This window comes from Pteronotus mesoamericanus, unplaced genomic scaffold (genome assembly GCF_021234165.1).
Source record: "Pteronotus mesoamericanus isolate MK-2021 breed Mesoamerican mustached bat unplaced genomic scaffold, CSHL_Meso_final contig_20, whole genome shotgun sequence".
NCBI classification, from domain to species: domain Eukaryota; kingdom Metazoa; phylum Chordata; class Mammalia; order Chiroptera; family Mormoopidae; genus Pteronotus; species Pteronotus mesoamericanus.
The window spans coordinates 28,567,087-28,580,381 of record NW_026555085.1 but is presented as its reverse complement, the minus strand read 5'-3'; the positions used below and the strand labels follow the sequence as shown (position 1 = coordinate 28,580,381).

At 33.5% G+C, this 13,295-nt stretch overlaps 1 protein-coding gene across 1 annotated transcript in view; it reads left to right on the top strand.

The window, feature by feature from the left end:
- The window catches only part of EYS (eyes shut homolog), a 1,478,297-nt gene that overhangs the window by 349,476 nt on the left and 1,115,526 nt on the right, over positions 1–13,295 (top strand).

Below are 13,295 nucleotides of genomic sequence, written 5' to 3'. Positions count from 1 at the left end.
TCTTATTAAGTATTTAAATATTGTCTTTTCTTCTGGCATAATGTTGCTACTGAAAAGTCTGTTGTTAATCTAATTTTCTTTCATATATATATATATATGTATATATATATATATATTTATATCTCCTGCTGCTTTTTCCCCACTACAGCCCCAAAAGTTTTATTTCCCTTGAAGTGTAGTGATTTTACTTGAATATGCCTTGACTTTGATTGTTTTGTCTATATTTTGTGATCTTTCCATGTAATTTCAAAAACTTTTTTTAGCAAAATTTTCTTGAGTTATAGTTTATGATGTAATTTGTTTCCCTTAATTTTGTTTTATTTTTCAGAGAATCCTTAATTCATACATTGAGTCTTCTTTGCCTAGTTTCAGTATGTGTCTATGTCTCGCAAATCCTTCATATGGTTTTTAAAATTTTATTTTCATTTAATATTTTTCATCTTTTAATTATACTAAAAAATTATCTGTTGTATTCATTCTTTATGTTCTTTTTGAAATCTTTTACTGATTCTTTCCTTAGTTCTGCGACTTCATTACTGAGGTTTTGTAATCTATATATATTGTATTTAGTCATAGATTTTGTTATGTTCTGAATGTCTTTTAGATTATTTTAAAAGAATATATTGTAAATTTGATCAAATTTTTGACAATGTGTTTGTCATTTCCTTTTATTATTTTAGAAACTTTCATTGTCTGTAATGATATTATTCAATTCCCTATTGTTTTTCTTTTAATAAGTTTGTATTTGAGTTGAACTTGATACTTTCTGTTGTTCATTTTCATGTGTTAATAATCATTTTGAGCATTTAGAAAGATAAGTCATTTAAGGTAATTTTTCTCACTTCACAGGGAACCTTCTTAATTTTTTTTTATACCAGGGAGGGTGTTGTTTTGTTATTTATTGTTCTAGTACCTGGCGGCTTGCCTGGGCATATACAGTAAGTCTCTTCTCCTCTCCCAACTATGTTTGATTTTTTCCTTCCTTCACCTATATTGTCCCTATTCTGCATAATTTCTATTCCACTTGCAACAGTTTCTCCCCAGTGTGGGGTCCTGCTGGTTGGGAAGAGAGCTATGGCAATTCAGTTTTGTGAGTTTATATAGCTACACTTCTCTGAAGAGGTTTTGACTGTTCTTCCCTGTACTCACCAATTGTAGGAATAAGCAAAACTTCTTCTAACCTTTACTCTCATTTTTCTGTTGGCTCTCATGCTTTAAAATGAATATATGACCATTAGTAAGTATTCTCTTATCTTATGATCCATATGATGTGTCATTACTTTTCTTGGCTAACATTTGAACAGATGCACGTGGCATATAGATCTTAGTTCTTGTGGATATTTAAATAAAGAGTTGTGTTTGTATGTGTTCATGGGGATACTGTACCACCAAATTTTGTTCTAAATTATATACATGGGTTTTTTATTTTATTATCTAGTCGGACTGTCTGATTTTAGGTGGTGATGCAGAGACTGTGTTAACGCAGTCACCATTTTCCAGAATCCCATTCAAAACACAGAATATTTCTATGCTGATTACTTTGAAAAATTATATGTATTTTTAAAATTGTGAGCATATTCTCAGTAAATTTTCTGATGTCAAATAGGCTGAAAATAAAAATTCCTGTTTGGTAGTTAAGATATTAATAGCTCTTTTGATCTCTAAAGTGACTTTGCAAATTTTAATTTTTGCAAACATTTTTCTCTTTCAAAATTGTGTATATATATATGTGTGTGTGTGTGTGTGTAAATGTGTGTGTGTATATATATATATATATATATATATGTCAGTGATAACTAGTTTACTTATTTAGCCATAATTGAATCCATTATAAATATGTATAGTCCTTTTATGTAGCTATTATTAAGACTTTGTTATAATGAAAAGTTAAACAATGTGTCCAACAGAGTTACATGAATGGCTGTTTTTTTCCCCTAAATAAGAGAGCTAAGAGAATAAATGTTATTTTAACCACAAATTGTGAAATAAAGAAATGATAAATATTTGTACAAATAATTTCTCAATAATGTACACCACCACTTATTCAAATATTATTTTCTAATTTTATCCTTATTATAATTATACATTTAGTAATTATCTATTGAGTCATGAATGGCAGTAGGCCTAGAGAATTAAATAGTGAATAGAGAAAAGAGTTGAGTGGGAGATACAGGCAGGAAAACAGAAACTTGTAGAAACCAAACCAATAATAATCCATAGTATATAGAGACTACATTTTTTTTAATCTATTCATCTATCAACAAACTTTTAGGTTGTTTCTGTATCTTAACTATTGTGAACAGTGCTGCAATGGAATATTATGTAAGCATAAAAGAAGAAAGTCCTGCTCTTTGTGACATCATGGGTGACACTGGAGGGCATTATATTAAGTGAAATAAATCAGGCAGAAAAAAAATAAATACTTCATGATACCATTTATATGTGGTTTCTTTTAAAAACAATAGATGTATAAAAAACAGAGTAGAATGGTGGTTGCTAGAGGCTGTGGAGATGTTGGTCAGAAAGTTCAAACTTTTGGGTATAGGTAAGTTCTGGGGATTTAATGCACCACATGGTGACCATAGCAAATAATGTTATATACTTGAAATTTGTGAAGAGAGTAAAACATTTTCACAAAAAGTAACTTTGTGAGGTGATGGATGTGTTAATTAACTTGTCTGTAGTCATCTTTTTACATTATATACTATATCAACTCATCATATTGTACACTTTAAATATATACAGTTTTATTTGTAAATTAAGACTCAGAGAAAGTTGGGGAAAAAATGAAGACTATAGAACAGATTGAGGTCATGAAATGCAAAAAGAGTACAGTGATAACACAAAAGCGAATGGCTTAACCCAGACTTCCTTTCACAGAAAGAGAAGGCTTCTTAAATAAGTCTCATCTAGACTAGGACACAGACATGGGTATGAATTGGCAAGAATGTTAGTAACCTATTTATGGCTAAGGAAACAGCATGAGAAAAAGTGTAGAAACAAGAGTGAGAATGATATTTAGGATATTTAAAGAAGTGTTTTTTTTTCAAATACATTTGTCTCTGCCTTCCCCCCACCACTTTCCCTTGCCCCCGCTTCCTCCTCCCTCCCTCAACCCTTCCCCTTTGGTTTTGTCCATGAGTCTTTGCTATATGTTCCTTGACTTTCCCCTTCCCTTCCTTTTTTCTTTTTCTTTTTTTAAGTAGAGACCAATGTTGACTGTTTGTGATAAGGTGTGTGGGTGCCTCCAAAGTATGGATAGAGAGGGAGTAACAAAACATTGAGTAGAGGTTTCATCAGGGTAAAGGTTTTCTAAAACCTTGCCAAACATGTTAAGAGGTTTGGACTTTTAAGAGAAAGTAAGACACATATGTAGGTTTTACAACACATATGTTATACTCTTATTTGCTTTCAGAGAAAGGTAAGTCTGGCTTTAGGATACAGAAGAAATTGGTAGGTGCCTAAGATCCAAGGCAAGGAGGCCAGTTAAAAAGCTGTTTTTGTATTTAAGAGAGATTTGATATCAGTCAGAAATAGGTAGTTGCAGTGATGGGTGGAAGAGACAGATTAGAAAGTTATCCAAGAATTGTTCTGACCTCATGTCTTTATCATAATAGAGGTGAAATTACCAAATGTGTTAAGCATTTGGTTTAATTAGTGAAAGTGAAGTGCTGAAAGGAAATGTCAAGTTTCTGGCTGAACACTCTAAATAGAATTGGTTTCATTCACGAGAAACAGAATTAGAAAGCAAAGATTTGGTCAGATAGATGAAGTCTTCATTTGGAATATGTTGAATTTGAAGTATTCATGGCACATCCAGAGAGAGTCCATTACAAAAGCGGAGGCAAGTTAGTATTTAAGATGTCAATGGAATAAAGGGAACTATATCAGGAGACTCATAAAGCAGAAAAACAGTGAAAAGTGTAGCCAAAAGAAGAGTGCACTTAAAGTCAGAGACCGAAATCTACACTAACAAATGCCACCTCACAATTATGTAAGGTGAGCCTCAAAGATGACAAGTTGAACCAATCTTTAATAATGTCTTATAACATTGGCATAGAGAGATTTTTGTAGAGAAAGAGAACAGAGGTTACTACTTGTGTGACTGAAATTGAGTAGAAACAAGGAAATGGGTGTAAATTAATATTTTAAGAAACTTAGCAATAAATGGAGGGAGAGAACAAATTGGAAAATGATGGACAATGATGGTTTCTGGGGGTTTTGTTTTGTTTTAAGGTAGAATTTTTTTTTTAAATAGTTCATTTTTATAGTATTTTTTCATTACCATTTACTCCCCCATTCCTACTTCCACTTCCACCCACCTCCTCCCTCCACCACAATCCCCACACTGTTGTTCGTGTCCATGAGTCCTTTTTCTTTTTTGCTTGATCCCTCTACCACCTAAACTCCTCCTCCAGAGCTGTCAGCCTCCTCTCTAGGAGTCTGTCTCTATCCTCTGTTTTGCTTGTTCAGTTTGTTCATTGGATTCCGCATGTGAGTGAAATCTTATGGTATTTGTCTTTCTCTGACTGGTTTATTTCACTTAGCATAATGTTCTCCAGGTCCATCCATGCTGTTGTAAAGGGTGATTTTTTTTCTTTTTGATGGCCAAGTAGTATTTCATTGTGTAAATGCACTATAGCTGCTTTATCCATTCATCTTCAAGGCATTTTTTAATTTCTTCCTTGATCCCATTGTTAACACATTCATAGTTGAATAACACGTTATTTAGCTTCCATGTCTGCTGATCAGAGAGAATAGTAAAAGGGAGAATTTTGAAGACTCAAGTGATGGAGGAAGTGACAATAGAGGAAGATCCCCCAAAACTAGGGAAGGCTAAAAATCGCATGTGTAAAAGTGATACTATGTCTCAATGGGGGGAAAAAAAGGGTATGAGAAAAATACAGGAGTAAATGTGGTTAAACATGAAGATAAAAGATCATGATTGGATGGAGTTCTCCTATGACTACTGTTCTCCCTGTGTGGTAAAAATTAGGTTCTTTCTCTCTGTTAACTCTGTGCTTACTTTCATTAACAATTTATTGTCTATCATTGCTCTTATGTTCCCATTGCAACTCCATATTTTGTCAACTCTTTTCAATTCTCATTTTGGTAGACTAACTAGAGATAAATGAACCTTTTAGGTCAGTCTCTGGGGCCTTGGTTAAATTCACGATTGAATTTTCACATCTGACCTGTGAAAGCAGCCTGGCCAGCACCCATGGACACCCCAAGGGGTGGGGGCTGGACACACGGGGCCTCCTGCCTCTTCTATGTGGGAACCACCACACTGGGCCAGGTGATGCTTTTAATCTCAGAACAAACGGAACAGCATGTGAGCCTAGAATCTGGAGTGGAACCCCTGCGTGAGTCAACACTCAGTGTCTGTGGTGGAGCTCAGGTCGTCCTTTAAAAGAGTGTTAAATTAACAAGATTTGAGGTTAGAGGAGTATAGAGAAGTTTAAATGTATACTTTCTACCTAAGAAGGAATCATGAACAGCATCAGAAATACCAAAAAATAGAGTTTATTAGAAGAGTTTAGCACCAACAAATTTTATTATTTCATTCATTCAAACCTGTGCTTACCAATTCTTCCGTTTTCTTTTACAACTGTGTACCTATAAAATTTGTAATATTGCATACACTGATAAGGCTGTTCGAAAGCAGAGATAGCTGGGATCAATATCTAGACCCCTCTGGAACCTGTGTTAGCACATTGACCCAAAGTTTGAGAGCTCTGATCAAGCTTTACTTTCTGGTGAATGTCACTAAGGTAAACAGCAAGGAAATTGAAATATTTGCAAGAATTCTTTTGCAGAAGAGAAGAAAGAATACACAAAGACCTGGAGGAAATCGGGAAAAACTGAGAATGTGTAACGACGATAAGTGATGTAGATCAAGCCATTGACTGAATAACAATATATCAGCAGAATGTCTTATTTATTATTTAACAGATGGAGCAATGCAATGGGAACGGCATGTCCATGCCCCAGCCATGGGAGTGTGGTGCAACTGATGTGAATTTGTTGTGAAGGGTATTGAAGCATAGAATGTTAAGGAAATGAGGCACTGATATGACAGGTGGCCCAATGGCCGCTGCTATTACCCAACAGAATGAAATTCGGATTGAAAAAAGAAGACTTTTCATGCAATAAACTCTTCAGTACAACAGGAGAAGTTTCAAAGAGGATGAGAAACATTAGTCAGGGTATAGAAGATAGTGTCAAATTACATTAAGTTAACAATACAATGATTTTTACAGGAATATATATTAATCGTGAGGAAGTAGCAGTGTGACTGAGGATTTTAATCCTATTTTCACACTGTTAAATTTTTGTGTTAGAACGAACAGCTGCTTCCATTAGTAAACACCTAAGAGGTGTTACCTTACTGAAATTGTGATTAAAGTACTATTTTGCACTATGCTAATTCCATACCATATAACACAGGTATTAAAAGTATCAAAAGCAAGTAGTGACATCAAACAAATAGAAACATGATAACTTTAGGAAAGAAGAGTCTTCTCTCCACCATGCTACTCTTTTGGCATTTTTCTGTCCATGATTTAGGTATGTTTCATGCCATAGTGTATATTACAGAACATGGGGATATTCTAATGCTGCTACTCTTCCGAAGTCTCTATACTCCTCTTAGTAGTTAATTACTTGTGTTAGTTCATAATTCTTTATATTAAATATTCCCTGTTCAAAACATTCCCTGTTACTTACGTGCTTTTGGTTTTCTGTCTGGACCATGGCTGATGCCTCCATAGTAGCAGCCTTTTGTGTCTGGCTACAACAGCATCCCACGCATTCTAAAGCATGCTTTTGCCTTTCTTCACATTTTACCCTAAAACCAGAGAAAGTCCAATATTTGAGAGTGCTTACCAATTTGTAGTGCATCTAACAATTTGTGGCATCTTAGATTTCAGTAAATATGGTAGCAATTTTCTTCTTTTATCTCTTAGTTACTAAATGTTTACAGACTATAGACATATAAATATTTAGGTATGCTCAGATATTCAGGAGAAATATCCTGTTTTGATTTAGACTTATGTATTTTAATCCCAATGTTCAAACACAATTTGGTGGGGGACTTAAGAGTTAGATTGTAAATTGAAATTTCCACCTAAATTATTTATGTATAACTCTTTATCTCTTTTTGAATATATGAAACTTTCTCTGACTGTCTACTTTTCCTCCTTTCTTTACTCTGATCCAACAGAGAGATATCATAAGTATTAGTGGTAGAGAAAGTAGATATCTAATTCTTAGAAAATGTATTCATTTTTCTCCTAACAAGGTCATTTTCATAAACTACTTAAAAGTGGAATTAGGAAATAGACCACTTTCTGTATGATAGCCTTTCCAGAATAAGAATCCTACATGCTAAATTTGACTTATCATATTTGAATGACCAATCCCATTTGCTATTCCTCCACAGTTAAGCAGATATTGCCTAGTTCATCTCCCAATTGCTGCATGCTCTATATCTCATTAGCATCCTCATAGTGCTATGTGTAACTATTTGTGAATGGATAAACACTTTCATGGCAGTGAGATTAGTATATGATTAGCAAGTATCTACTAAGAAATGAACTGATTTGGAAGCATAAAATCTAACCAATTTAGATAGCTTCCCTGATGAATTCAAGCTTGAATCAATTTACACTCAGACTTTTGAATGCATTGTAATTTTGACTAAAAACTGAAACAAGATTATTTCTGCAAATCTAATGTCTCCTTTCTGAAGTGCTCTCTGATATAAAGTCTGCTGTACCATGAAATAGGTCTGTTGTACTTTTCCTTTCAACTCTGATGACATGCCTAATAAACTCCTGATTCATTATACAGAAAAAAGTATTCATTTCTGAGACTGAGCATTATAGGAAAATGGGTTTCCATATTGTTATTCCACCTGATAGACTATTAAGAAATCTGCAAGTGTATAATTATCATGAGTAGTCATGTTATTACCAATTGTTCATGACCTGGAAATAGGTTCAAAATTACTAATAGTACAATCAGAGATAATTTCTAACATTTAGGTGGTTCAGAGCTTTAAGAAACTTAATAATTTCCACCAACTTTATTGTAATTCTAATAACAGTATATATGTTTGGACAGTGAAAAGAACTAACATTAAATTTGGAAACTGAGATTATTTTATTAATAGCCCATTAATTATGAGGACCCTCTGAGTAATTAAAATGAGAAGACTTGGTATTAACCCAAACTAAGATTCCAAGGCTTTGAAAATGCCCTGCCTTCAACAAACAACATCTTTAGCCACTTGATAGTTCTGATTTTCATTGAATTAAACTGAGACATTATATCAAAAACTTAAAATAACCAATAAGTTTATTTTTCAATAATGCTACTAAATTTGATATAACCAACAAAAAGCTTCCTTTCATGAGTTTGAAATGATGTATAAGTAACAAGACATCCGTCCAACAGAGAACCAGAGTATTGAATTGATTGATTTTAATCTGTAGAAGGATATGGCTTTGTATGAGGTACAAATGGTGCTTCTGATCTGTAGAGCAGAGACTTGGGCCATTGCCTACTGCCAGTACTGACAAAGACACTGATCCAGTCTCAGCCAACTTTACTTTGGAAAGATTAGCTCCATCTAAACTAATAAATTTGAATCAATGGCTATTTTGTGCCACAGATGGAACTCATTGCACAGTTTTGGGGGACGAATAATTAGAGGGGTAAATGGAATGAGAATTTTAAGGCAAAGTTTCTCTAAATGGAAACAGAATAAAAAGTAAGCGACAGTTCCTTTAACTGAAGGTTTCTACCTCATTTAAATCTATCACCAGTAGAAGTAATGTTTTTCTCTTAGGCTCCTTAAATAAAGGCTTTGTATATTAACTCTGATCTGGGCTTTATTTTATTTTTTATTTATTTTTTATAGTAGATACTAAATATAATGTATTCATTCATTAGACATTTTCTTTTTTAAATAAAGAAATATTATTTTATTTTTCCATTATCATTTATCCCCTTACACCCTAACCCACCCCATAATCACCACACTGTTGTCCATGTCCATGAATCTTTTTTTTTCCTTTTTGCTCAATCCCTCTAACCCCTAAGCCTTCCCCACACAGAACTGTCAGCTTGCTCTCTATCTATGAGTCTCACTCCAGTTTGCTGGTTTGTTCAGTTTGTTCAATATATTCTGCATATGAATGAAATCATATGGTATTTCTTTCACTGACTGACTTATTTCACTTAGCATAGGTCTATCTATGCTGTTGCAAAGGATAACATTTTCTTCTTTTTTATGGCCGAATAGTATTCCATTGTATAAATGTTCCACAGTTGTTTTATCCACTCATCTACTGATGGACCCTTGAGCTGCTTCCATTCCTCGGTGATTATAATGAACATAGGGGTGCTTTTGAATTATTGTTTTCAGTTTCTTTGGATAAATTACCAAAAGTGGAATAGCCGTATCATAAGGCAGTTCCATGTTTAATTTTTTGAGGTATTTCCATACTGCTTTCCATGGTCTCTGTACCAATCTGTATTCCTACTAACAGTACAGAAGTGTTCCCCTTTCTCCACATCCTCACCAGCACTTGTCTTGATCTGGGCTTTAAATCAAAGAAGTATAATTCTGATTTGATTTGAAATGAAAGGATCATTCCCTCATACTTTCCTGGCCAGATTCTACTCTAATACCCCAAACAGAAATGGGACTGAGTACCTTAACTTCCTCTCTATTACCTAAGGAAAAAACCTAATTCACCATCTTTTATAGTGAGATCATTGTTTATAGTAAATTTTAGTTTTCAAATTAGTATTAACCATGTACAAAGCCATATATACAAGAAAAAATATTTTTAACTGATCAAAACAAATTCAGTAAGATAAACAGCAACTTCTGTCTTCAAACTAATGATTAAGAAATAGATTAATAATGTTACCATTAATAAGTTTTATGGAGAACTAAAGGTATTTTATGTGTAATTTCAGAAAAATAAATTTAAAAATAAAGTTCTTATTCTAATTTTTTTGTTTTATATGTTATCACATGGTTACACATCTATGAAATATTTTATGTACTAATAATGCCTCTCCCTTCCATGATTTCATTAATTCACTATGTTTTGTTGATGGGGAAATAGTTAATGATGAGACAAACAAGATTGTTGCTCTTATGTTAGCTAACTTTTCCTAGAGATGAAAAACAAACAAAAACAATAAACACATACACACACAGTATGTGAAACAGCTATAATACATTCTCTAAAGCAAAATGAAATAGGGTTACATAAAAGAGCATTTGGATAGTCCAGAAAAATCTGTTTAAGCGGTTTTCATTTATATTAAAGTCTGAACAAAGGGGGAAAAGGACTTACCGGGTTTAGCGGGCTGCTAGTCTACGACTCTCAGTTAAAAAGGAATAGGAAGCTAACGAACTCCAATTAGAAACTAGAAACTCCAACTGAAAACTAGATGGGCAAGAAAGGAATAGGATGAGCTGTAAGTTGAAAAGTTGTCAGGGACCATGTCACATGAGGCAAAGAGGTTGGATTGTATTTCAAATACTGCCAGAAACCATCATACCGGATTTAAATATTGTGTTTATATACTTAAAAAAATCATTCTGGATATCATGTGGACTGTAGTAGAGGGAGGGTAAGAACAAGAAAACCAGTTAGAATGATTATTATTCTTATTTTGGAAGGTAATAATTGACAGACTTGGGTATTAGTAATTGAGACAAGCATAAAGAGACAGGTTTGGGATCTTTTCAGAGATAAAGTTGCCAGGACTTGCTGACAAATTAAATGAGTGTAATAAAGAATAAAAACTTCCTAGGTTTTGTAATTTATCATAGTTAATAAGGAGGAATGAGGTAGAGCAGCTTAGAGAGTTTTGCCCTTGCTGAGGTAGGGATGCCTCTAGGAGAGCCAGCTGGTGTTGCCAGCTTTTCTTTAGCTAGTTACACAAACCTGGGTTCCAGTCAGGACTGGAAATTTCGACTTGGGAGTACTTGTCAAAAGAGGTCACGGGATAGTTGATATTTCCTACAAGTCAATCGATGGTTTCAATTAAGTGGACTGGCAATGGTAAGTAAAAAAATGTATGTTTGAATGAAAGAATAAACAAAAAATGAAAGCAATAACCGATGCACAAGGTAAGATAAGAAAGAACTTCAGAATCTAGGCAGTCCACTAAAGAAATAAGAAATATAAGAAACTGGAGAGACAGAGTAAAGGAGGCATAGAATGTTTATAATAAATACCATTTATGAAACAAAGCTCTGATTATTAAGATTGTTTTTTGGTCAGTGTATCATTCCTATTTTATGGCTCCTTTAAGGAGAATCCTATCACAGTGAGATTTAGCCCAGATGGAGCAAGCAATTAAAGAAATTTTTGTGAAAAAATATCACGATGAAACACATAAAAACTATCTAAACATGGAAAAGGGAATCTAATTTAAATTTGTGTGTTTTAGACAAAATTAAAATATAACCCTAAAATATATTAGGAAGAAAAATTAAGATAATTTAGAAATCAATGTTTAAACTTAATTTAAAATAAGGTATAGAATACTTGATTATTTAATTTGTCTATCCAGAAACTCAAAAACTAAAAGGATGCATAAATACTATTTTATTGAATGTATTCAACTGACTATGCTTAACAACTTATTTGTCAAACAAGTAGAGATTTTTAATACAGCTCACTGAATCAAATTAGAAATCTCATTTAAATTCCATTTACACTTTGGCAATGAAAGCTATAAAATAATATACATACATGCACACCCTAAATGCTGCCTATTGTCAAATCATGTGGAACATATTCAAAAATTGTACAAAATCAATCATAAATTCTGTTTCTGACAATCATTATGATATTCACTATATTGGAATTTTAGTGTTTTGTTAATGATTTGTCCTAATCAGGCCTGGAAATGACTCTCTGTCCTTAAAAGATAGAATACCATTATCATTTATGCATATTCAGTCACTGCTCAGTTTTTGTTCATTTAATATACAATTTTTGAGCACGAATATGCGTAAGTAGCTATTCTAAGTGCCGGTTATAGCAGAATGAATACTTACATTTTTTTAATCTTTTTTTACATTTTTAAGGAAGAGACAGGTATATAAGTGCCTACTTGCAGAGAGGAACATAAATACTTTAGATGGTGGAAGTAACTGTCTGTACCCAGAAAGAATAGGTGGAGGGTCCTCAACATGGCCTTTGATAAAAGTTTTAAAATGGAACCTGGCAAAGTCACAGGCATTAAAAGTTATTGTGGTTGCTTAGAGCAGAGGATGGATGAGAAAATGACAAATCAAGAGAGATAATACCAGAAAGGTAGGCCAGGTGAAGGTGTTGATGTTTCTGTGGGCTCTCTTGTAAGCTTTCTACTTTATCCTCTAATTCCACATATCTCAGGCTAGAGCAGTATTCTCTAGGGGTGTTTATGAAAAGCTAAGTGAAAGTCACAAGAGTAATTGAAGCATCATCTTGGACTGTCAAGTTTTAATACAGATATGCATTGTAGTGTAGAATGAAATATAACAAGGATAAAATATGGTGTAATAGTCAAGCTTTACATGAATTCTAAAATCAAAGTGTCAAATTTGAAAAAAACACACACACAAAAAACCAAATAAATGCCTTACTTATAGGTATCTCATCAAATCCTCCTGATGTCTGAGATCATAAATTCCCTATCTTTATCAGTTGGGATTGCTTTAATAGATTAACTTCAGAAAGTTGAATGAGGAACAAGCAGTAATTGAAGGTTGAGATTGTAGGGCATTTCATGACATTTGTCTTTAGAAATATAAGCTGGTAGCAGTGCAGCATTTGAGGAACTTGGGATCAGACAACTTAGAGTCATATTTAGAAATTTTAACTGAGGGAGGACATGGTGATCTGTTCCATTTAATGTGGAGATAAGACCTAAGACCCATGTTTGTCAGGCTTCACCGGCAAGTGAGAAGAATATCATAATAAGATTATAAATTAATATTATATTATTTCCTTTCCCCCTTTGGGAACTGCAGAACGATGGGCATCTTTATAAACTGTCTCATTGGTCACAGACTAATAAGACCAAGACAACTGTAAGATTTCCCTTAGTTTAACTAAAATTTGGACAGGACTGTTCCTGTTTTTCTAATCACCTCGTTTGCTTTATAGAATCCAAATAGTCTAACCAGAGTTCCTCTCCTCCCTTTTCATAAAGCATTTACTTCAGAAAAACGTGTAACTGTAAATTCTTTCTCTGGCGCTTTGAGGTGTACT